Here is a 27,500-nt window from a genome sequence, read left to right as displayed (position 1 = left end):
TCTGACATGCTCTTCACATATTTAAGATAATTGAACAAATTATGTTAGCGTTGCTGTTCTGCACTGGGGTCAGTGTGGCACTTGGAGTTTAAGTGTCTGCCCTTGTGCCTTTCATTAATTGTGAAAGAAGATGTTTTTACCCATCTTTCTTTGTTCAAGCATCATTAGTTAGTCGACAGGCTCCCCAAAGGCAGTTCTGCCCACCAGTTAAACCACAAACACCCAGAGACAGCAAACAACAGTTCAGGAGAGAGGGCGTGGACAAAATGAAGGGCATATGCAATGGTGATAAAAACAGAAAGAAAGAAAGAAAGAAAGAAAGAAAAATACATACATACATGCATGCATGCATATTTAGAGATTTGTTAAACGTAATACAAGTTCCAGTAATAACTAAATGTCTTGCGTCCATACACAGTCGATTAATTGACTGATTGGTGGATTGATTGGTTGATTTATCGATTCTTTGTTGGTCGAGGGGCTGGGGGGGACTTCAGTTTTTGCAGACAAGAGCTTTCCATTAAAGTATGAAATTCTAAACTGAAATTCTTTTATAACTAAACATGCATGCATGCTAAGGTAAACAATGGGTAATCCGTTAAATATGTGTAGCCTCTGGCTGCAAAACATTTACTGGATTTTAACAATTTATAGGGACATACGTGTTCACATGTTAAATTATTAACAAGTACTCTGTAGCTACAGCAACATCTATTGCAAGGAAAATCAAGACAAGAGCTGTTCAATCCGGTCTTGACTTCAAGACATTCTTGGTGTTTTGCTTAGCATCGAGAAGTACATTTCACTGACTGACTGATAAAAAGTGCTTTTTTTGTCTTTGAACAGGACGTTAGATTGTAATGAGAAGGAGACAACAAAAAACATCAGGTTAACTGACTGTAGGAAGTCAGTGACATTATGAACCACTATGTGGGTCTCACCTGCTATTTGAACAAGCCATTTGTTGATATAGACCTTATAGAAAGGCTAACCTGACAACCAAGATCATTTTATCATTGTCATTACTGCATTGGCTCCTCCATCCCTTTGTTCATCAGCATGTATGTTTTTCCTAGCATGGGACTACATCTTGGTTGCATATATGAATTGCTTACATTTAAATATCTAAGTTTTGTGATCTAGAATAGACTAAAAATATTACATTAAAACTGTGGGTAGTGCTGTTGCCTTGCAGCAAGAGGGTCCTGGGTTCGATTCCTGGCCGGGCGGCCAGGGTCCTTTCTGTGTGGAGTTTGTATGTTCTTCCTGTGTCTGTGTGGGTTTCCTCTGACAGTCCAAATGACCTCTCCAGGGTGTTTCCCTGCCTTTTGTCCAATGAACCGGGATAGGTTCCAGCACCACCTGTGACCCTAATTAGGATATCAAAACAGATGATGACATCAAAACAGATAATGGATAGTGTGGAAGGAGTGTCACATAAAACCCTCATGTTCTCCAGCACTGAATTATTCAGTGTTTTGTAGGTTGTGAGGTCTCATAGTCTTCTGGCAGAGCTGTGGCCATGTGGTATGCTGGGAGGACACGTTAGCAGTGTTCATTACAGCCCAGCCCTGAAATGCTGTGCTGAAGTGAAAAAAAAAAGAGAGATCAAATTTCAGTACAGAGGTAATGGCACGCAAATGTCTCATAACAATAGCAATACATGTTCAGCCACGTTTAATCTAGACAGATTTACATACAGATACAGATTTACAGGACGCACGGCCTTTAATCTCTTAAAATTCTGAGGTTGCTGCTCCACTCTGGTTCTTGTCTGCAATGCGGTCAATGGAGCTGCAGCAGCCTCTCCGAAGGCTTGGATATGTCCTTACACCCCAGCAAGACCACTCAGCTATTCTCACATCTCACTCTGAGGTGGTGAAACCTTCTTCCCACACAAGCTAAAACTACCAACATCTGCTGGAAACTGAAAACACCTTCTCAGAACAATTCCCAACTCAGTCTATCTCTAGCTCCTGCAGTAATTACTTGATTAAACACACAAACACACACACACACACACGCACACACAGAGTTTTCGGTAATTATTGCTGCTATTTTTTCTTTTCTTTTCTTTTCTTTTTTTTTCATGAAAACATTGTATGCCAGATCAGGGCATATTATTAATTGCCTTCTACTCAGTTGGAATGCACTTCTATCAAGCCACTCTGGATGAGAGCATCAGCTAAATAAACAAAATTATAAATTGTTGTAAACTGGACCTAAAATGTGCAAAATGAGTGTGTGTGTGTGTGTGTGTGTGTGTGTGTGTGTATGTGTGTGTGTGCGTGCGTGCGTGTGTGTGCGCGTGTCTGTGTGCATGTGCCTGTGCATTGGAGTTTTACACACATGCTGTAATGCACTAACAAACTTGGCCATACACAGGCCAGACATTGATTCAGGTTGTGATTGTGCTGACATAATACGTGACATCTTTGATGCAATGTCTTTGATGGACTCATTTGAATTCGTCACAGCATAGATTTGAGAGAAATTTGACAAGATTACCACATGGAAATAAAGTCACCATGAGGAAAGCTTGTAATTTACAAGAGCCTTCAAGCAAACAAATGTGAAATGCAGGAAAACACTTGACTGTCAATTTACAATCTCAACACAAGTGTTTATTTTTTTTCCCTTTTACACTCTCTCTCTATCTCTCTCTCTCTCTCTCTCTCTCTTACCTGCTCCCTCAAGAATCAGCATATGCACAGGAAAAACACTTTTAGTAAAACCCACTTTGTCTGCTGTGTTGCATAAAACATTAGAGACGCAGATGCAGTCAACAAACACAGCATGGCATGGCTCCAAACACCAAAGCTTCCAGAGACAATGGTCAATATCATCTCCCATGTAAGTTGGAATTGAGCTATGAATCCCAGGTCCTGGTGTTCAGTGACACGCTTCAAAAAGATGAGGGTACATGACATCAAAAACGCCGGGCCTGAATGGTTCAGACACTTGCAGAGCAAAATCATATTTGTCCTCTGGCATACTGTAATAACAGTACGAGACGTTTTTTGTGCTGGAAGAGTTTCTGGATTTGAATATAAGACACGGATGATGAGATTTTCTTTTATTATTATCATACTCAAGGAAGAAAAGCGATCAGAAGGCAAGAAAGATAAATTTCATCACTATTTTACAAGGACTGGGTTTCCAGAATAACTTTTTTAAAGATATCTGAGAAACTGAATGCACATCTGATGCTTCTTAATATCCTTGAGCGACTTTTTTTCCCCCCTTAACGTCTACTAGACAAAAAAAAAAAGCAATAAACTCCTTGCCTTGTGTAATCTGTTTGAGCTAACAAAGAACTATACGAGTCACAACAGAAAGAGAAATACATTGTGTTCTTTTGCCAGCAACAATTACAGTAAATGGAGGCAAAAGATTGGCCTGTCTACAGGTATAACTAAAGATAAAAGGCTTTCCATGGCTTAGTCTTGGTCAAACTGTACCAGTAATCAGCACTGACAAAGAGAATAAACTGTAACGTACAGTGGATATACTCACCATTAGTAAAATGTTGGTGGGAGGGGTAGGGGGGTGGGGGGTTGGGGGGAGGGCGTGGCTACAGAGACTGTGTACCACTGCCTAACATGATTTGTATGCATTCTTGTTCAAGTTTGCAACTGATTCCCAAATTATGTCAAACTGAACTACACAGACTTTTCTTTTCTTTTAACAAGTACCACAATTAATAAATTAGAAAGACCTGATTGTCATTATCAGTGTTCCCACAACATTTACAACAAAGCCAACAGCTCTGCTCTGCTACTTTTCATTGTCAGTGCTGGTCTTTCTCTCACTGTGTTGGTTAATCCTTCATTTCTAACGGGAGCTTCCAAACGCTATTCTCGTTACCCTTGTCCTCACAGAGTTCATCGTTTTTCTTTCTTTTTTTTTTTTTTACAAAACCTCCTACACTCATTCTTTCTCAGCTTGATGTTCTCTCTGGTTACGTGTTTTCATGTTTTCATCCGCTCCATCTCTCTCCCACTGTTAACAATGTTAAGTCTTTTTTTTCATTCATTTCATCCTTTTATGTAATTTTGCTGTATTTTGTCTCTTAGTTCAGCGTAACTGAGACACGTAATTGATCTGAAGATATATATATATAGAACACACGCTTATATTCTAGTTGATATTTTTGTTTTTTCCTTTGTTTTTTTTTTCTTTGTTGTTGTTTTTTTTATGCTGATGACAGAAATAACAGTAGTGACTACCTAGATGTGTGCTCTTATCTTAATGTCGGGGATGCAATGGAGATGTTAGAATCACCTGTATACAGGTGAACAATCCTGGCCCTGAACTCCAAACTGAATCTGACAACATGGACATACAGAGCAATTACAGTTTGTCTGGAGACTTTGCGTGTCGTTTAGGAAAAACCAACGAGTGGTGATCATTTCCAAATTTAAGTCGTCCAGGAGAGACCTCAACAATCTAGGAATCTGCCATATCTAAACCACACGGCCTGCGAGGTTTATCAGCGGGGACAGGAGTGTTTCTCTAAGGATGCACGGCCACATAAGCACAGATTAGGCAGCTACGCAAGATGTGTCATCTGCGAATAGCACTTCAATTATCTACAATGGCCAAGTAAGGTTATTTTCTGGGATTCATAGAGTAAAAACAGGATAAACTCTGGAAGCATTCTGTGAATATGTGATGACATTATGGCTCAATTGTAAAAAGGCATACTTATCTGTGTTCTCCAAAGGCTACCTTTTTACACAGCTCTGCAAGCAAAGGTGTGCTTCATGCTCTAGTGCACAACCAATCCTCGAATCGCCAGCCCTTAGTCTCTATTCTGAATGACATAAGAGAAGCCTTCAAAAGACTCTGACAAGCACCTGTTGAGTGGTGAAAAAAAAAAAAAAAAGCAAATTACACAGATTACTCCCATAGCCATTTTGGTAACAGGTTTCAGCTTACTCCTATTAGTGAATCACAAACATGCACCAGCCAAAATCCATGCAGTATAATTATGTGAAGGCCATTGCTTATGACAACTGCATGTTGTACACACTGGCAAGGTAACTGGCGGACAAGGACACTCAGAATGAAAGATATGCCTTGATCAAAGGAACAGAAAAATGAGCCAACTTTTCCATTAGCTATGAATACTTTCTAGTATCTATGGTTGTGCTGGACACTGTGTCAGAACACTGAGGAAGGCCAAATGCAGGGCTACATTTTGAACAGTTTCAAAATTGAAATACATGTATGGATTTTTTTATGGGATTTTTCAGCTAACACATTATTATTCTTGGACGTAAGGTACATACCATTCTGTCGGCTTTGGTCACCATGCATTACTTATTGTTAGTCTTATGTTAATATGGTACCTCTTGTGCTGTCACCTTATGTTCTTTGTCCATGTAACATTTTTCACTCAGCGTCACGGCCCGAAAGTGACAATGACTGCAAATTCTTCTCCCTCAAATAATGAAATCATGTCTTCACAGTGTAGATATGTAGCTTCATTACTTGAGAAAATAACCAAGAGCAAAAAGAGAACATGGAGATGAGTGCGTTTGCACTTCATTATCTTCAACATCACTGCCAAATAAAAGTACAAAGCTGACATTCAGAAAGACAGATGCTTTTCACAAGGCATGGCTGTTGGCAATAATTGTTTAGGGTTTTCAATGTACATGTTTAATTGGAACAAATCTTGCAAAGGACTGTTTAGAACAGTTTTGCATATGGATTTGCGTGAGGAAGTGATTGGCATGAAGAAGTAAACAGATAGCAGAGTCTCATGCTTTTAACTGTCGAAGGTGTGGGGTTGTCATATGATCATATAATTGAGACAACATCGTTGAATAAACACAAACAGTCAGGCAGTACCCATTTCTTTGTCCTCATCAAAGGTCATTGGTGCCGTGTTAAAGCTTGGAAGTTTTCTGAATATCTTTATTCATTAGATATAGAACACAGAAGTTAGAGTGAACAATTTGACCTTATGCTGATTCTTATCCATTTGCATCTGAAAGAAAGGTTTAGACAGTTCAAGAAGAGATGAAACAGCCCCATTTCCCTTCGATATTTCTGTGATTTTAGCCCGGAGGCAGGAGCTCTCCTGGCTTTCCTTCGTCCTGCTAAGCCTCTGAACTCTTTAATAAGCACTTAAGAACTTGACAGAGATTTAAACAGAAGTGCATAATGTTATTACTAAAGCAAGAGTATTATGCAAAACAAGAAAAAAAAAATGGCTTTAAGAAAACAAACAAATGAGTGAAGAGAGAATAGAGAACAGGGTGTTTTTTGACTGTCTGCTTGAGCCAAGGCATGGTGTTGGTTCTCCAGCAGAGTTTGGTACAAAGCCCCTGTCTCATTCCCTGTTCTTTTTATTTTTTATTATTATGCTTTATCCCCCCCCCACCTTTATCTTCCACCACCCGTCTCTCGTTTATTCTCTCTCTCTCTCTCTCTCTCTCTCTCTCTAACTCATGCAGAGATCTCCCTAAAGCACTGGCACTGACCTGTTTGGAATCTGCGGTGCCCCTCTCCGCCTCCTTGTGCCTACGGCAGAGAGTGTAGAGGTCTCATCCAACAAAACTGAAGTGCAACAAGTTCAAATCCCTCTCTGTTGCTAGTTGTGTAACTGTGCCATCTCTAGCCTCTAAGATTATGGAAGGGTAATAGTAGGCTGTAGAATGCAGAACAATGCAATAACCATTGAACTTGTACCGTTACCTTTTATACTCACAAATGAAGCACTGAGTGAGCTTGGTGATGTAATTCATTCCTCTTTTAGCCTTCTGTTTATTATAATAAATCAAGATATGTGAAATATACCCATACTTTTGACTTTACATTGGTTTAGTGAAGTTGATGTATTTATAGTCTAGATCAGAAGGCTTTTTAAGTGTTGATATACAGAGCTAGGGACAGGCTGTATAATCAGTTCAACTTTTCAAATAAAGCTGCTATGTTAGTTTATGGAAAAAGCACATACATTACAAAACACCATTCAACCCCCACGACACGATACCATTTTTCATTTTGTGAAGTATTTATGAAATATAAATGACTATGTCTGCGCATTCCTGTACGTGTATGTATGTGTGTGTGTGCGTGTGTGCATGCGCGCGCGTGCGTGTGTGTTTATATGCGTCTAGGTGCTAAAGTTGTTTATGTGAGTGACAGTTCAATCGGACAGATCTGCATTATTGGCGTTCCTCTGAAACAAGACTGCATATCACCTGTGTGACAGCGTTGACAGTCCGGTATATAACACTAGTCTATGGATACTTACATAACCATGCTTACTGTTATACTGGGACTTCTAGGTTTTAATGTCAACATTCAAAGCAAAGCATTACATGTATGTATTTATTCTATATGCTCTTCACCATCACATTTCTCAAATTCATTATCTCATCTTTCATATTTTCATGTTGACTGTTTTTCTGCAATTGTAAAATTTCACTCGCACACACACACACACACACACACACACACACACACACACACAGAGAGAGAGAGAGAGAGAGAGAAAACCCTAACACATAATCAGATAAAGGAGCCATAAAAAGATATTCCTGCTTATCTTCATGCTCTTAAGCCCTTTCTGTATTGAAGGCTGTCATTTCCCACAGATAACTGGTATAATTACAAATTTTTGTTGATCAGTGGGTTGACTACATTCTGGGCTTGAATTCAGTGGTGTTCTAGCCAGAAGTCTTGATGATTGGGGAAAAGATAAGTACAAATGAAGAAATAAATCCACAGTCTGAGAACGAAGGCAAGAATGTGGAGGTTTTTTTTTTTAACATCTCGAATTTTTATGTAATCAGTTCAGTCCATAAGAAAGAACAATCAGAATGGGTTGCTTTTGAATAGTATTTTGATTTCAAGAGAAAATGGAGTGCAGTTAAGATAAATTGGCTAGATTATAAATAACTCAACTGATTATCAACTGTTCTTGTTGCCGTTGCTTCGTTATGCATCACGAAGATGGAAGAGATAATATCACAGCCCCCAGACTCTTATTATATTAAAAAAGCTGATATGAATTGGAAACCTTTTATTTACATATTTTCATAATGCTTAATAACATAACACTAAAAGACAATAACATGACATGGATGACATGCTCTAGACAGCTGTATGTTGATAATATAAAATATTTATTTAATTATAATTAGGTTATTATCAAGGTATTGAAACAAATAATTCCATGACTTGGAAAAAGAACGTAAAATTGTCCTTGAGTATTTGTAATATTTTTTTCTTGCCCCTTAAAAATAAAATTTACAATGATTACGTTAGGAATTCTTACCCTGTTCTACGGACTTTAACCCTGTTTACCAAAGGATCTGTAAATCTTTCTTGGGAATCAACATTCAGTGGGTTTATATTTGCATTTGAATTATGGCTAATTTTCATCACTGTCTATGTTTTGTGTCGACCTAATGTAAATTTTGCTCACACTAGAATTGATATGTGCTAATTAATTATGCTGCCAAGCCATAAAACCTTTTGCTGAACTATTTCAAGAGCGTGATTACGTTCATCATCCAATGAGAACACTTTCTCTGGGAAATTAAACAGTTTTTTCCCTACATTCATGGCATAATGTAAAGGTTCTGATAAAACTACTTTATGTTTAAATGAAACTGTATGGAATGTTGTGGTACATTACAGTTTGATAAGAATGCTTGCAAGGAGAAACAATACAAGTTTCATCTCTCTCTCTCTTGAGATGAAAGTTATGCGAAAGCATCAGACTAAAATAAATAAATAAACAAATAAATAAATAAGAATAATTGGCAGTGACATAAAGAGAGACTGTTTATCTTTTGTCATGCCTCCAAGTTATGAATAATACAGAAAGCATGAGTGTAAACTTACACACTCTCTGCACCGTCGCGCAGTCAGAGTTCCGGCAAAATAACTCTGACACCCTCAGGTCTCCTGATTTGACTTCCAAACCAAGGGCAGGATTTGGATCTTCTGATGGATGGGTTTAGAATGACAGGCAAGATGTGGGATGAATTGTCGCCTTTGCTAGCCTGTTTCCAGAGAGGAATCTTTGACTATCTAATCCTCTCGCCTTAATATGTCGTTCAAACATTCTCACTAACCGCTATTAAAATCAAACATTTACCGTTGACTTGTAGCGAGTAATGACATGATATTGAACGACGATAATTCAGTCGATGATGCGGTAATCTCGTAAAAACCTGTCAGAAAGTGCATTTGTGTGAGTCAATAGAGAGTATGAAGGAAAGGAAAGAGCTGAACATTTGTTTAAACACCATCACTAGACGTCTCCGTATGATGTCTACCGGAAAGTTGAAATTTAAAAACGGAAAAAGAAAATGCAAATGCGATAAACAGCTATCCCTAAATATGTCACATGATAAATCATTGAGAAGTTCTGTAAAATATTCATGTCTTATGTTTTCATGAATTCACTTTCATTTCCCCAGAAACTTTGTTGAGAGCAATTAAAGGATGAAAAAACATCTGGTTGTTTATATTTCAGTTGGTACCGCCTTCTCTGTACATAGGCTGTTATTACAGAGAGTCATGATAAGTTACAGGCACAGGGAATTTCCATCCCTAGTAGGGTCCCATTGACACAATCCATTAATTGCTGTCCAGTTATGGCCATGTCAAGTTTAATGTGTTTCAAATTGAGGACAGCATGATCTTCCTGCCAGAATGAATTTCTTAATGATATCAGTAAAAGAGCAGGGGTCACACGACAGAAGGTAAGCGGAGAATTAAGGTGATGAACCATGGATGACTACAGGGCAACAGAGGATAGCCATTACACACGTAAACACACACACACTTGTATGTATGTGCAATCACACACAAATAGACAAATACATGGGCACACACACACACACGCACGCACGTAAATACACACACACACTTGCGCGCGCAAACACACACACACACACACACACACACACACAAAACATGTTCAAATGTAAACGTTGAGAAACCATACATACGTCTGAACCTCCATTACTGTTTATGTCGGTCTATATTTTTGTGGTGTTATTTCTCCAGCTGTAACTGAAAGCACTAATACAGCAACACATTTAGATCTCCTCTCCTTCTCCCAAAGCTGAGTTTTCTATCAGTGCTCTCCTGGGGTCTTTTGCTGTCTTCCAGTTAGAGCTGCATTTCAGAATAAATATCAGCTTAGCCCTTCAGAACACAGCAGAGGCGCTGAACTGCCTACAGTCAAGATCCCCAGAACAAGGACTGACACAAAGGTCCAGACCCCCTCCAAGGACAGCAAATAGAGCTGCAACTAGACCAGTAAGCCAACAGGCAAGCTGTTTCTCACTGAGAGGAATAAACCAAACAATCTGAGAGTGATGAGTTCAATTTGAACTTTGAGTTCAAGTTCTTCACAAATGAAACTTTAGTTTGAGCTGCAAATGTTTTTTTTTTTGTTTGTTTGTTTTTTTTTATCATATTTTCTTAAACCTTTAAATACTAGAGGACACAGTCCACAGAGAGAGGGTAGGAGCAGTAATGAGGGATATTCATGGACATACTGATTATTCTAGGCACACTAAAACCCTAAACCCTGACAGCATCACCTGTAACACTCTAAATAAAATATTCTTGTTAGTCTCATAGTTTTGTTGTAGAATGGAGCAGTCAAGGCTAATACCTCAAACAAACAATAGAGTCTCATGAATATCAAGTTGATTTTCAGTCTTTGCTTCCAGACTGGAAGGATTTGGGCCAGAGTTTTAGAATGAGAAGAAGTTGTTAAAGCATCAGCCCATGGATTGAGAAAGAGATTACAATGCAGCAAAACTGACAGACTAGAGAAGATGGTGAGGGAAAAGAGACAAAGTGCATTGTTATGGTTGGCAGGCTTCAGCTCTGTTATCCATTCTTCATAAGTTAAACATCATCTCTGCCCTTCCTCCAGCTTCCCAAACTCACATACTCCCTCGGGGATAAGAGCCAGACTCTAACAGAGAAATTCAGAAATCCACTCACCCTTTGTCACAAAAGCCATAGAGAAACAGTGCCTACAGGCCAATGCAATGAAACACACAAAGGACATTTTACTTGACTATGCTAATAATATACTGAACATGAACTTTTATTGCTTCCAATACACATGACTCATGTGAAATATAACAGAAACTATGTTGTGTTAATCCCAATGAAAACAAGATGGTGACTGACTAAGCTGTAACAATAAAAGGAGAACTAAACGCAATTCTAATTCTTAAATGCTGACTGCCCACACGGGCGGAACTTGTGTAATAGTTCTGGAAACATGACTAAATGTTTTGAATGTTCCACAGGAGAAAAAGAGCCAGAGACAAAATCACTGATGTTCTTCACCAGACTCAGCGGTCATAAAAATTGTCACCTTTTCAGTTTTTAAACTTTACTGCCTTCTGGTGCTTTCTGCAGCCAATCATTTGGAAGAGAGTTCTAAGTAGCAATTTTCCTCTTCTCATGAAACTTGCTGACAGAGTTCATAGTATATGACAAGTGTATGTAATAATGGATTCATTACTTACACAACTCATTTCACATTCGTATAAACAGTCGCCTACATTTCAATCAGTGAAACACTTACTTTGATGAAAACATGGGCACACACACACACACACACACTCACACACACACATACTCTCTCTCTCTCTCTCTCTCACACACACACACAGACACACACACACACACACACATGCACACTTACAAACACACACACGCACACATACACACATGCACACTTACAAACACACACATGCACACATACACACACGCACACACACGCACATACTCACACCCATTTCTAATCAACAGATCTTACTAAGTGCATAGTTGCTTTCCCTCATTTTCCTCCTGAAACTAATTGAGTCTTAATTCCTCTTGGGTGGTGATACAGGTAGGATTTGAATAGCAGGGCATTAGGGAACACTTCCATATATTTTTGTCACTTAAAAAATAATAGATTTTCCTGAATCAGGGGAGATGAATATTTATGGGGTGAGGAATTTATTAAAAGCCACTTTATATTCACATTTGACTTGATTTGCTCTTATGTAGAGAGAGTGTGGCTCAACCAGGCACTAAGAGAACGCTTAGACTGAATTAATGGGTACATATTAAGGTTAGGCTGTAAAAGGTAGTGAGTATATTTGTGTTTGTGTGTTTGTGCATTGCAGTGTTCTCTAATTATTATATGTGAGCTCTACTCATGTCAAAGATTAGGCTAAATACAGAAGTCAAGGAATGGGAAAAAAAACACCCATGGGAATGGGAGAAAGTAAGAGAATTAATCCCATTACTTTCTTTCTGGGGATGTAAAATTAGATATTAGGGATGTACCCGAATCCGAATACATTATTCAGGAAGGCAAAAATAATACAATGGAAATAGATATTTCTTCTACTCGAAGTTGCTCGGGATAAACAGGTCTGCGCGTCAGCCATTATGTTTCTTCAAATCGATTCATATCATTGTGAATGGCCACAAGGTAAAAATGGCCATTCTGTATGAAACTTTGATTTCACCAACTAGTCGTTTCGTTTACTCCACATTATTGAAAAGTGATCGCTATATGCTGTAGTCGCCCCCACCGAGTCAGGTGCGGGAGCTCGCGAGACAAAAGCCTGGTGTGGCAGCTCGTTTACCCCCGCAACGTGTAGTTTTCAGCTGTACGTGTTAATTTCCTCCATTAAAAACCCCAGAAGAAAGTCTTTTCGTTTACTACACATTGCTGAAAAGTGAAAGCTATATTCTGTAGTAGCCCCCACTGAGTCAGCGCAAATTACTGTTGTAAAATAGTAATTCAAGTCTCCCTTGCGAACTGCATCAAGAATCGCGAACGCAGCATCATTGGAATTTAAGATGATTCTCTTCAACTGAAGGATATTTTTCTGTATATCTTTACTGTGAATAGCTTCTATTTCCAATGCAACAGAGAATCTTTCGACTTATAAAACATTTTTCTCAATTTCTGAATTTTCGATGTCCCCTAGTTAAAGGGCTGGTGGTGGTGGGGTTCAGACAGTTCGTAAAACTTTGTTTAGTTGTTAATAATAATAATAATAATAATAATAATAATAATAATAATAATAATAATAATAATAAAGAGAGGGAAGAAAAGTACAGAATGAGGATTTATATTTCATCATTAATCACATGCCAACATGAAATCAATCTGATGCTTTGAAGTCACAGAAATTGCATTGCCAATGAATATTAGGTTAGAAAATACAACATTTGCCTGGTTGAACATGACTTCTGGTATGAGCCATGTCCACTTCCAGTCTACTATCCGAATACAGATACAGAGACAGATAATTTTGTTGGTTGAACAGAAACGGATACATATAATGACGTCTCTGTACACCTCTATTAGACATCTTAATATGAGAGAACTGATACATAAACCCTCTAACTGGCGATGTTATATTGCATTTCAAAAATCTGAAGCGAACTTGAAGGGGGAGTTGGGGGGGGGGGGGGGGGGGGGGGGGGATTAGAATCAGAGAGAATGAAAGAAAGAAATACACCTAGCAGTGCATTTGATACTAACACAGGCAACTGGATTAAAATCGCTAAGCTTTACAATCCAGCTCCCTAGCCAACATTAATGTCATATGCAGCATTAATAATATGCTCTGCTTTCATTAACACAACCAGAGTAATGGTCGCTTCTGAGACTACAGATGTATTTATTACCCTTTAGTGCACTTTAATGTCATTTTTAATGCCTGCATTAGATAGCTTCTTAAATAAGTAATGACCCAAGGAGTGCCACAAACGTGTAATTTCAATTAGCATTGTTAATTACAAGGGGGGCGGGGGCTTGAATTGGATGAAGGCTACATCCATGGTGGGGGTGTTGAGATGAAGTCAGCTGCTTTGAAGAAGCAGTCTGCTTCTAATACATCACACTTTTTTCTTCAAGGCTATTGTTACCATGGCAATTTTTTTTTTTTTTTTTTTTTTTTTTTTGGTGAAACATGTCTGTATTGGAATGTTTCAAGGGGATGACAAGTTACATAGTGAATGCTTCCTGATAACCTTTAAAAGTGTCCGTATGTGAATAGTGCGTGAGTGTGTGTGTATGTGTGGGTGCACGCGCATAGGTGTGTGGTGTGGTGTGTGTGTGTGTGTGTGTGTGTGTGTGGTGTGTGCGGTGTGTGTGCGTGTGCGTGTGCGTGTGTGTGTGTGTGTGTGAGAGTGTGTGTGTGTTAGTGTGTATGCGGTAATGATGTCAGATGGGTATTATAATATGCTTGTAGAGTGTGTGTCTGCTGTCTTTGAATGAACACCAGTTTAGCGAGTGTTAAAAGAGTAAACACTATCAGTGTGCATGCTTGTGAATGAAGGCAGCAGGATTGTAAAGGTTTACGTTAAGGGGCTCTTACCGGGTTTACCTTATGCCTCTCAGGGCTCACGCTGGTCACTATTCTCTGGGAAACACTGATTCATAGGGATTTGATGACATCAATTCTAAAATCTAAAGTCTCATTATCCACTTTAATGATGGTGTGCAAAAGATAGGAAAACACAAATAAATATAGGCTTTTATTAAGAACACTATTCAGAGTACAAGGTGAAAGGTATCATATGTCAACAGAAGCAGATGAGAAAATATTTCACATAGTGTTTAATGAGGTATCTGTTCCACTGTGACCCCAATTTTCAGTTAAACCCCTACTGAGAAAAGAAATGACATCTCTCAACACATCCATTATGGGCGGTCATAACAATTCACCAACAAATCAATCAATGCTTTTTTTTTTTTTTTTTTTTTTTTTTTTTTTAGTGTTCTTCACTGAATCACAAGCACAGGCATTGTTTTACCTCAGCTGTAACAGTGGGACTTGGCAGCTGATAAAATTTTAACAGTCTGAGTATTAACAGCCTTTTTTCTTGTTTGTTTGTTATGTTCGCCAATCATTCAAGAGAACTACGGCTATAAAGACAAAATAAAGCACTATGCACTAACTAGTCTGCCACTGCAGAAGCCCTTCTGAGACTTTGAGACTGATTTAAGCTGTCGTGGCGTCCAATGATTTCTACTACATTATTGACTTATAGTACTGGGCAAGTCTCTATCTTTGGTGTCAATGGATCTGTCATTTACAAATGAATTAATCTTAAGAACCTAATGCTTGATTGTGATACACTGCAAATGATCCATATTTGCTTTTTTTTTGTTATTCTTGGCACTGGTCAGAAGATTTGAATACACAAACACACACACACACGCACACACGCACACACACAAGTACACGCACACGCATGCACGCACTCATGGACGCACATACAGACGCACACACGAACACAGACAAATGTATGTGCTTGCTCACACACACATTGCTTTTATACTATTGGAATCTCTCAGAGGGTTTCACCCATTTTCATCAGACTGCTGAGACTATGAGTAGCCAGACTTTGCACCTTTGCTATGAGTGCTGTTGTCTACACTCCACTCTAGCTTGCAGAATGTGGGCAGATGAGGACAGTTCGAATCCATCCATGTCTGTCTCCCATTGGGCACAGGGAGAGTTTGGGAACTGGTAATTATCCAGAGATGTGGCTGATAGGAAACACCTGGGGATGAGTCGATAGGGGATTCTCATCTTTCCTCCTGTCCTCTTTTCTCCTTTCTCTCATTCAAACTCTCTGCACGAGCACCGGAACCTTTAACTCCACAGTATTTCAGAGGAGGGAAACATGGGGTCCTCTATTTAAAATTTATCTTCATCCCATGGTGTAGTCCATAGGAGAGCTGCTAAAAAGATTTCAGTATTAACATGTGCACCAGATTCTAGGCATTTGTGGTACACCATCCAAATAATTAGGGGAAAAAAGTATTATATTAATACAACAGATGCTGTTAAAAAAAAAAAAAAAAAAAGAAAAATCAGTGTTACAGATAATGTTAACCTGGTTCTAATATGAACAACACTGACAAAAGTAATATTTTAATGGCACTAGCAATGGTAAACGTTTAATTTTATGTCTTTATCTTATCAGTATGCTGTTTTTCTTTCTTTCTTTCTTTCTTTCTTTCTTTCTTTCTTTCTTTCTTTCTTTTTTAATCCTCTAGTATAAAAATTTGATGTAAAATAACTGAAATAATAAAATAAGTTGTAGTGCACCTACTGTACATCATTGATATAATTGCCCATTGCTCTTTGTATCTTACCCAAGATAAATACAACCACACAATGGTCTTATCGTTTAGAGTGGCTTCTCCAATTCATTCTAGAAACCGACAACTACCTTTAGACCAAACAAATAGCTCCTGTGGCACTCTTCAATTGAAAATCTATGGCTGTATTTATCCTACAATACAACTGACAAGTCTAAGGCTCCAGTTTTATGTATTATCAAGTAACTGCAGTTAGTAATTTGCTGACAGCTTGAAATACTTCATCCACAACACCTTTATCAATAGATAAACAAGCAAATGAAATCCTCCACTGCTGGGGAGAACTGTATTATGTGGAACTGTATTGGATCTAAAGGAATGCATTGTAATTTGGTCTGTAAGTGTATCAGATGCTGGATGTCTATATCAATAATTACAGTAAATGCATGACATTTAAAATATCCAAAATAAAAAGGTGTGATTGTTTGATCTGAACAGTTTTAGTGTGGCTAGTTCATACTGGAGCCATAATGGAGGAAAGTGGATGAGGATTTTTTTTGTTTGTTTTTTTAAGTTTTGTATAGTGTTTGGGCTACTTTTTGGGTTTAATGGTGTGTGGCCGGGAAGTAATTAATCAAAAAGCTGTCAGAGTGAGTTTTATGTATGTCTGTGTGATTCACACACAGGAGAAAGCAAAGAGGACAAATCGTTTGCCTTAATTAGAAAATGTTCAGACATCTTCTCCAGATTTAACATTATCTACCATATGTGCCTCTGCACCGCTAACACAATCAGAGTTAAAGATATATGGGTTCAGAGTTTTACAACAGGAGTAATTACCATAAAAAAAAAGAATGGAATTTCAAGTTGTGTTCAGAATCAGGTTCACTCACTGCTGGATTTTACTTGAGAATTGCAACTAATGCTTGTGATAATCATAGAAGTATTGAATACCTGCAAGAAAGCAATCTTTTTGCGTGTGAATTTGTGTGTGTATGCCTGCATGACTTTGCTCACTTGATCAATCTAATCCTTTTAATTACATTGTCAGTCTAATTTTTTATAACATGCCATTTCAGTAGGAGGTGTGTATCACACCAATTTGATAAAAGCATCCCCACTGGTACGACAAAGATTCCTTGTTTTCACTCCTTTTGACATTTTTATATGATCTGTATTATTCTTCATTATAAAGCATATATGACATGTAAGCTTTAATGAAACACACATACATAATTTCATGTATTCTTTCTTTTTTTTTTGTTCTTTTTTTTCGTTTTTGTTTTTAATTAAGCTTCTTTCTAAGTGTTACTAACAGTATTGTATGACCTGACAAGAGGGGGAATTCTGTAGGTCCTGTTGTCATAACTGAGCCGTTGAACATGAGTGATTAATTAGCATTGTGCTAAAAATTACTCAAAGATCTGAAGGAGTTATTGTTCCCAATGACAGCTAAATGTGTTTGGCTTCAGATTTAGGTCAATGCTTCAAAAAAGAGTGTACCTGAGTGCCAAGTGGGTTAATTAACAAGCTTACACTAATTAAAGTAGGATGATTGGTGAGACAATGTATGAATTATGGTGTGACTGTCAAATCAGACATTATCTGGGAAGCTCACCTGGTGTGGAAGGGGAAAGGTAGAGACGGAGGCTGTACTTCACCTTCTTTCTCTAATGAGATCTGAGTCCTGGGTAATGCTCTATTTTCACAGTTGTGTCTAATTTCACCCTGAATCCTAACCATGCCCCGCCCTGTAATATCGCAAAGGTAATTTAAATCCATCTCTCTGAGGATGTGATCTGGGCTCTACCTGACACCCTCCCTCCAACCCCCCCCCCCCCCCCCCCCCCCCCCCCCCCCCCCCCCCCCCCCCCCCCCCCCCCCCCCCCCCCGGTGTACTGTGAGTAATGATCCTCCATCAACCTAGCCCCTGCTCCACACTTCTGCTGCCTCAGAAAGCTCTGGCAGTACACCTCCCCTGCAGTTTCCTCTTACATCTGCCTTACTGACAATGGCAATAACCATCAAGAAGATGACAGATGCAATATCCTTTGAAATTAAAGGATGGTAAATAATTGCACTACAAGCACAGCGAGCTGAAGGATGTAGGCCAAAAAAAAAAAAAAAAAACGAAAATGAAAAAGCGAAAAGGGTGAGATGACGAAACAATCTAGACACTTGAAGCACAGGAGGATTCAAAAGGGAGGAAGGAACAGTAGACTACTCCATTCACCCACAAGGGCAGAGATGTCTGTTTATCACGATTCAGAGTTCTTCACTCATGCGTTGGGTTCCAACCCTCTGTCAAGTCTAGAAAACTCATCCATTCATCAGAAAAATCAAGAGCAGTCCCCTCTCTGGAGAACCTAACATGCTCTTCATTAGCATATCAAAGTCTTTCTTATTTAGAACTCCATCTAAAGTAATTATTAAATGAACATTGTTAACTGCTGACTAGGGCTAAGATAGTAGAAAAAGAGTGTGCATTTATAAGGTGGAGGAGGTAGGATGTGAGTGATCAAAGGTATGTTAATTTCCTTGGGAAAAAAAAAAAGCAGAAGAGGAAGATGAGGGGCTCTGACAATAGAGAGCAGGAGGTGCCCAATAAGATCTCACATTCCAGGGTTGGGATGTTGAGATGCGGGGGCTGGGTTTTTACATCTCTAGAGCAAGAACTCCCTGATCAAATGAACAAAAAGACCCAAGAGGCGGAAAAAAAGTAAGACTGTCAAATTGCGATTTTGAAAACATAGTTTTCATGAATTTTTCCTCTTTTTTTTTCTTTCTTTTTTCCACAAGTGTATAAGTCCAGAATCTAATTAACCTCATGCTATGCCCACTCCAAAAATCAGGTCATAGAGGGTCTTCAAATCATTGGCCCATTTCTCATCCACCACTCTTTATTTAATTAAGAGTTACCTGGAGTTGATGGGGTCACTTTAAATTCATTTTCAGCGCTTTATGAGGGTAGTTATGGAGATCTATTTGGAGAAATGTAATTGTGAATGATTTCCTCCAAATCCCATTGGATACGTCAGTCAAGAGGTGTTTTGAACCTGCCAGAAACAATAGAGATGGATGTAAAATTACCACTACACATGCTGTGAGAACTACTACAAACAATAAGTTCTGTTTTAGCTACAGAGTACTAGAAACTTAAAAAAAACAACCCTCCCCTCCCCAAAAAAAACAGGGAAAAAAAGAACACAAAGACACGAATAATCAGATGAATCGGAAAGGAAGCGTAAATTCTCCTGTTGCTTCGGCCCCATGTTTGTCCTTGATAGACCTTATGTAGACACGAACCCATTAGGAAGAGAACAAAGGATAGCCTCAAGGCCGGTGGAGGGGCGAAACTTCAACAAAACACGGAGAGAAAGTTTGATGCATGCCTGTGAGTCCCAGCTCCATTGTTTTATCTCCTTTCATATACTGTCTGATTGTGTCTCATCTTTCGATCTCTGGTCCAACTAATCCCTTTTCTGCTTCACATTCTTCTGCTCCGCTCTCCCAGTATTCCATTTCCCACTCTTTTTTTTATTATTAAAGTCCTATGGCTGCATTCTAAGGGGGAAGTTTTAAGCACTATCCTTGGTCTGAATATTGTTGGAGGATTGAACATGGGTGTACAGGTGGGTGTACAACCAGTAGGGACAAGACCAATGACTACTTCTCAGACACATAGTACATTCTCTGTTTTTCCCCTTACTGAACTCCCCCCCCCTCTCTCTCTTTCTGTATACTGTACAATGGAAGAAGGCAAGTCTTGAATAATCTCCACTGGACAATGCAAATCTTTAAGCTTAAATGATTTTGCAATCTACTCTCATATCAAACAGAAGTTTTTGGCCAAAAAAAAATGGACATTTCATCTCTGACCCTAACAACAATCAGATAGAGTATCTCAGTGTTGTATGAAATGCATTCATTTTGTCAGGTGCAAAGCTGTTAACAGTTCATATTGATCTTTGAAGGTAGCAGAAAACTTTTAAATGGAGAAAAACATATCCTGTTTGACTTTGTTTGTAAGCTGTTGGCAAGGGAAGTAAGTTTAGGGCAGTGAACAGTAAGGAAAAAAAAAACATTTAATGATGTAAAAGAAACCTCAAGGCATTTAAAGTTATATCTAATGCACAGAAGATATAGAAGTTTGTGGTAAACTCAAGCTGAAGGTAATTTAAAGGTAGAAGTAAGGTATTTCCTTAGAACAAACATAGGGTAGAATCTACTAAAGGAGGAAATAAGGCCAAAAAGAAACTGGGGATTAGTCATTGACATCCATCATGTCATGTTTGTGTTTCTTTAACGCAGATACTCTTTGGATTTTATCTGGCAGCGGCATAGCTCAAAGAGTACAAAAGAAGTCGGCTTTGCTTTCACCGTTTCATTTCAGCTTTTTTTTTTTTCCTGGGCTGCAATTAATTCATTTCTTCCTCAGCCTCTCCTCGTTCTTCAAAGCACCTCATCAGGGGAACAGCTGTCTCTCCAACCATCAAAGTCCTCACTGAAGCACAATAAACAGTACAGATAGGACCAATAGACTCACTCACACACACCTACACATACAGACAGATGTACAGACATTCAGGTAAGCGCTCTCTCTCTCGCTCTCTCTCTCTCTCTCTCTCTCCTGACATAAACTCACCCTGTGTCAGTATATATTAGTGGTTGTATTAGTTGGAATAGTTTTTCTTTTTTTTTCATGCAGTGAGAAGCTTAACAATATCTTTATCTCCATATGTTGCCATATACTGTTAATAGCTGCCCAGTAACAGTTATGTGGTCACAGCATGATTTTTGGCTCATTTTTTCTCTCCCTTGTCTTAATATTAATAGGCCAAGGGAGATGATTAAGCCAGGCTTTCTTCCACTGCTGTGATTTTGTTGAAAGCAAAAACATACTGGGATATGAGTAAGACACTGTTTCCACAGGACAGCTCATTCACATCTGTTCCTCACGCCAACGGTTAATGATTATTTCTCCCCCAACTGTCTAAACAGCATTAAACAGTGACTACCCTGACTACTCATTGCATATTTGCAGTGATAAAATTCAATCAAAAATGCAGTGTTATACTTGCAGGAGAATTCATTGTGTTGTTGACTGTGATTGTAAACATAATTAAAATGTACAGCGAGTGTAAAGAATTTAGATTCTAACTTTGCTCTCATTTTGATCATCTCCAGGGTGTCTGTTATAGGCTGGATGTTTTGTGAAACTTGTTTCTGCAGAACATAATCACTCCAATGTCAGAACAAATACACAGGTGGGTATATAAGTACCCATGGGAACGGAAAAAAAAAAAAAAAAAATCTACGATTTACTTGTAGTGGGGGGTGGGGGTGGGATTGGGAAAAGAATGCCTGCAAAAGAGTGAGCTGTCCTCTTATAATGTCCTTGAAAATCTGTTTTTTTTTTTCTCCAGTCACAGGCCTCCAGATGGGGGTTGGGATGGGTAGACTTTTTTTTTTTTTTTTTTTGTCTCAGGGATATTTAGATTGAATTAGGGGGAGAGCAGAGAGGAACTGTTCTCATCAGGAGAGCCAAAGCTTGCAGGAGATCCCAGCGGTTGGGTAAGTCGTGTTGCCGTGGCAAAAATACAACATGCACTGATAACACAAAAGGGGCCACACTGATGCATCACAGAGCTCTTCTCATTTCAAGCTCCATTTGCTCGTCTCACTGAGACGCTCACGCCACTCGTGCTGATGCCCGCCATGTCTCTGCAGGGCAGTGGCAGTGCCAAGGTTAACACACCACTGTTAATGACAAATCTCCCTGAAATATTATCCTTGAGTTATGCATATGGATATTAATCACTATTCATTTACCGCACATTAATGATCGTTATACATCTTACACGCAGTAATTATACACGTATGAATATTACTTTTTCATCATGCACACCCAATTTTTTTTCTTTTTCCATATTTAAAACTGAGTAAATATCACCCTTCATAGAAAACATGTACCCATCTGGAGCAACAAATTAACCGATAGCTCTGAGCCCAGTGTGCTAAACATGCAAAACAACATTAAAGGACTGAGATGCAATATCTCATTAGAGTTAGGCTACCGTGAAATAGCTTGCAAATGCTGTATTTTATATGAATACATATATATGCCTTTTAGATACAAGTCAGCGAGTCTTCTTCGTAGGCAGACTATGACAGCTGTAACCGAACGCTATTGTAGAATGTAGAAATGAAGAACTGTATATTTGAATGGTTACATTTTTCTCTATCAGGGTAAATTCTCTCTCTCGTCACCTCAGATGTAAAATGAAGGTTTCACCATGAACACTTTAACACTTCAGTGTTGATCAACTTTTAATAAGTTGAGAAAAAAAATATTTAATTGTGGTCTTCATTCTCACCATATCTTCCCAAATAAAGAGGTCACTGAGTCAAAAGGGAGTCACTGGTAGATATTTCTGTCTGTTCAGAAATGACTAGCATATATGTATGTCTTTTGGCTTTTCTCAGATTGTGCTAATCATTATTATTAGGTAATCATTTCTTTGTTTTTATTATTTTTTTTTTTTTGGCACGCTCATCTGGCTTATGTAGCTGTCTTTGTTAGTTGGGCTTCCACATCAACAAATGAGACAGAAGTTAGGAAAAAGCACAAAAAATACTTATGCAAGAAATTCTAGTAACAAGAGAGTAAAAAAAAAAAAATATCAGCAAAAAGTAGATTTATTTCTTTGTGAATATATTGACATGAGTAGGGCATTGGCAGTGGGATACATTCAGAAACATGGTGACCCTTCCAAATTTTACTTAAGTAGATGTAACGGCATTAATGTGGCTCCAACAATCTTGGTGCATTATTTAAGAGCACTATAACAGTACTGTTCTCTATCAGTATCACTGAAGGGTTATTAAACCAGACTGTGAACAGAATGACATCTGTGGTGAGAGACTGCAGAGTTACCACTTCTATCCACACTTCAATCTTCAGTTCACTTCATAATTATACATTATTTTGGTATTTTTCATGCACAATTAGCTTCTTTTCAAGGAAGGTTGAACATGACAGATGCACAGGTACCATCAGCTCTTTTTTTTCCATGTATCACTGGTTTTATTTCAAAAGTGAGGGTAAACTTTTCTCTCTTATGAATTAAGTTCAAAAGAAAAAAAAGAAAAAAAAAAAAAGAAAGAAAGGAAGTAAAACTGAACACAGCTTTCTGAAGCATCAAATGTTTGCGAATAATACTTCAGACCAAACTGTGAGCTGGAAATCAATACAAGAAACTTCTGGAACTCTGTTAAAAAAAAAAAAAAAAAAGGTACTGATTCCGACGGCATTAGTCACAGTCTACAAATAATAAACATATATGACATGTGCTATTGCTCTTATTGAATCTTCTGAACAAATAACAATGTCAGTTTCAGTAATCTGATTATTCTCAGCTGGCAGTTACAGTAACTGCACACAGGCATACATTATGTATCTGAACATATCGTTTTATATAAAAAATGATGAAAAAACATACCTGTCATACGCGGACACCTACTGAAACTCTAGGTGAATACCCTTTGTTCATCTTTTCAAATTGTCTCAGCAAGAAAATATTGGACAACTCTGAGTTCATGTGAGGATAAAACAAAGCTTGCACAAAGACCCTTTGTAAGAAAAACGTATTTTTGTTCCAGCACACGCCGAAACATTTTCCCCAGCACTTTAAATATTTTGACATTTTGACAAACACCCTGCCAGGATAAGTCACTGGTGGGCCGCTGGAAGGGGACCGAGTGGAGACCGCCCAGAAAGATGATGTTAGTCTGGAGATAAATCTCCGTGTTCGGCCTCATTTCTCACCCCCGGCCCTGCCTCTCTGCTGTTCCATCATTAGAGCAGGCAGGACTTACAGGTGAGACTTGAGACTGTTTTTGAGTTGAAGAGGTCAAGTGTAGGTAACAGTCATGTAGGAATTGTTAAAATGTGAAATGATGATATAGTACATAGAATTTTCATCACATTTAGTTTGAATTGTTGAGTTTGCTTCTTAACACACAGATCCCATGAATTAATCATGAAACCATCAGGCAAACGCAATCTGATCGGCAGTCGCTTGTAAGGGCTTTGACTTCGCTGGATTACTTCCAAAAGGCAGAAGAAGAAATGAAGTGATTTAACACGAAGGCTCATCAAAATTGAAAAATATGTACAAATTGGTGGCTTAGGAACAAAATTCAGTTAAGGAGGACTTCTTCTGTGACTTGATATTCAAAGATCAAAAAACATATCAACCACAAATTATACTGTTGTCTTCAACTCTACTAGACTGCAGAGATTATTTAAATAGCTTTAAAAATTAATCAGAATGTCTTTCTAATTACTGAATTAAATTAGTAAATTATAACAATAGTAAACTATTAGTAAAATATAACAATAGTTTCCATGAAAGTTATCTTGTTGGGGAGTAAGATGGAAAGAGGATGGAAAATTTTGATTTCTCCATTATATCTCTAGTGTTATTTGCAAAAGTGCTTGCAGTCTTCAGGGTCAAACTAATAGTGTGTGTCACAAGGACATTTTCAATGTGTGTAGCCAAAGCTTTTACCAGTCTTCTCAAACATCATTCTGCTCTTTAAACAAACCAGAGACCCCCCTGGGTTTAGTCTGAGTCCAGAAGAAGACCGCCCTGTCTGCCCTGATGTTGAATGGCTATTTACTTTACTTTGAACAAAATCTGCAACAATTCTATGGGGCTCACAAATTAAGCTTCTAAAAAGAAACAAGGTTTTCATTATCACATTCCACTACTTACATCTCCACACCTGCATTTTTATTTATTTTTTTAGCACCAACACTAACAGATTCATGTTCTATGGCTTTCCACGTGTAGGTTAAATTAGTCAAAGACTTTCCATTGACTTGCCCCAAGGAGTGAACTAATGAGGACACACTAAGAGATTTCAGGTAAATAGTGCCATTTTGAAAAAGTCCAAAAGGAAGCCCTGAGAACTGTACTACAGTCGCAAAACATAGTGAATTGTATTCTGCTCTTCTGAAGGGTAGATGAAAGAATTGCTCTTTTGCAATGCCCTACAACCATTACTCACATACAGAAATAATATAGCATAAGAGGCTCTGAAGACCTAATATGCAAATCTATTTTGTCTGGTAACAACAGTCAAAAATATAGTGTCATGAAATTAGGACGATGTGATGGAAACGGCAGCTGATAATATGGCACGTGTTAGGAATGGCATCAACAGATATTCGTAGCGGTGTTATGGTTAAACAGGCCTAAATCCTATAGGTTAAATAATAGACGTTTAACAATAAATTTCTGTTCTTTGAAGGGACAAAGATGCCCCACATTTTAATGGATGGTGTGCGGAAAAGGTCAACAATGAGTCTTTGGCCATGTCTGTATATGGAAACATATGGATATAAACTTGCCTGAAAGAGAAAGATAGCACAATATTGCAAAGTATGTGTAATGGCTTCTTCTCTCGCTGCCATTGCTCCTAATCACTGGTGTGGATGTCAATTACCTCTGAGTCTATGGGGAAGAATCTGTTGGTCAAGTTTAGCTGTCATGTGGTTCCTACTTTTATTCTCCACCTACGCAAATGAATAAGTGAATCTGTCTGGGTGGTGGAGCTATGGCTCTAATAAAAAATGAAAGTGATAAATCTGACAATGTTCTCTCATGAGTGCAATTACCATAAATATTTAAATGAGATGTGTTTGGTTGCCAAGGTAACATGCTTCCGATCATATTTTAAACATATTACTTTTTGATGTCAGAGGTAAAAAGGGGGAGAAAAAAAAGAGAGAAAGCCCTTTATTTCACAATATAACAGCACACATTCTTCAACATCTCAAATCTATCACAATCACAGGGAAGTGCCCACATACACATAGACACACAGGCACACAGACATAGTTACACACACATACGCACACACATGCACGCAGACACTCACACTCACACACACATGCTGACCTACTTGAATATCACACAAACATACATATACCCACATAAACTTCTGCAAAGACAGATTTGTTCACTCAAGTGTAAAAACTGGCTACATATTCTCAACTACCTTTGGCTTAAAGAAAAATCCTATTTAAATATAATAACCCAATGTAGGCCATAGTTATGCTCTGTAACATGCAAACCCTATTTGATCCTAGATGATTTAATTTATTCACTTTTCTAAGCAACAGTGGTTTACATGGATGCACAGTGGCTATGTCCTCAGAAGGTCAAGCATTGGCCTAGCAGAACTAGGACATATAGGGACATGACCGAAGAGTCAGTCTGTCACATATTCCACCTCTGCGATTTCTGGAAAGTTCTTCCATACCAAAGCCTCGTCCAAAGTGTTATTCTCACCACATATGAACTAATACGGAGCAAACAAAAAGAGAAAGAAAGAACAAACAGTGGTGTGTCCAATGCAAAATGTGAATGGCCACAGGCTAAAAAAGATGATTTCACCATAATCAAAGCTGACAGCTGTAGAGAGGGATTTGATTATAGCAGAGGACGTAGGGCGTTAAGATCTGACCAAGGAAAGAAAAAAATGCCCTACACGTGCGCTTGCAAAGTCACACATACTCTCTCTTTTCATTCTGTAAAAGAGAAAGAAAAGAATTAAAACTTCTCACGACACGTTTCCACATTTCCATATAGAAGATTACATTTAAAACTTTCCGTGCGAAGTATGCGTATTACTTGTCAAACTTTTTGAGGCCACAAATTCATTTGGGTACAGCACAGACTTTTTAGAAAACATAGGTTTTTGTTGTAAAATTTCCACACAATCCTTCTAACATCACCTTTAGTGGCAGAATAGAGCTTTCCAGCTCGCCTTGTCTAGAATTCACTGTGACTTTGCAACAAGAAGGAAATACAAAGAACAATGTGTGACAATATACAAGCCAATACAGCTGCTTCAACCAAAATAAAATTGGCTTTATGACATATTACACTATATATCATCATTACTGGATTTGCAAAACAACGTGCCTACATGTAGGCCCTCTTGATACAACACTGGCCGTAACCACATATTATAATTTTCTATTATAATATGAAAGACTGCTAACTTCAATACAGACTGTCAAGGTTGCTTCATTCTGTAAAAATGCATCGTGACATATCATCAATCTTGACTGTGTGGTAAAGACTTTCACCTGATTTGACATGGAGGCCTACCTTTGACTGTTTAAATCAAACCAATAGGTACCAACATCTGCATTCTAAGAGTAAAAGCCCTTCATCGTACCATTTTATGTCTGTCATCAAACTAAGCACCAAGGGAAGCATACGGACACACACACACACACAAACATGCACGCACGCACGCACACACACACACACATGCACACACGTAGGCAAAC

The sequence above is a fragment of the Chanos chanos genome, chromosome 12 (assembly GCF_902362185.1).
Source record: "Chanos chanos chromosome 12, fChaCha1.1, whole genome shotgun sequence".
Taxonomy (NCBI): Eukaryota; Metazoa; Chordata; class Actinopteri; order Gonorynchiformes; family Chanidae; genus Chanos; species Chanos chanos.
The sequence above is the reverse complement of the archived record's forward strand: the minus strand, read 5'-3'. Positions refer to the sequence as shown.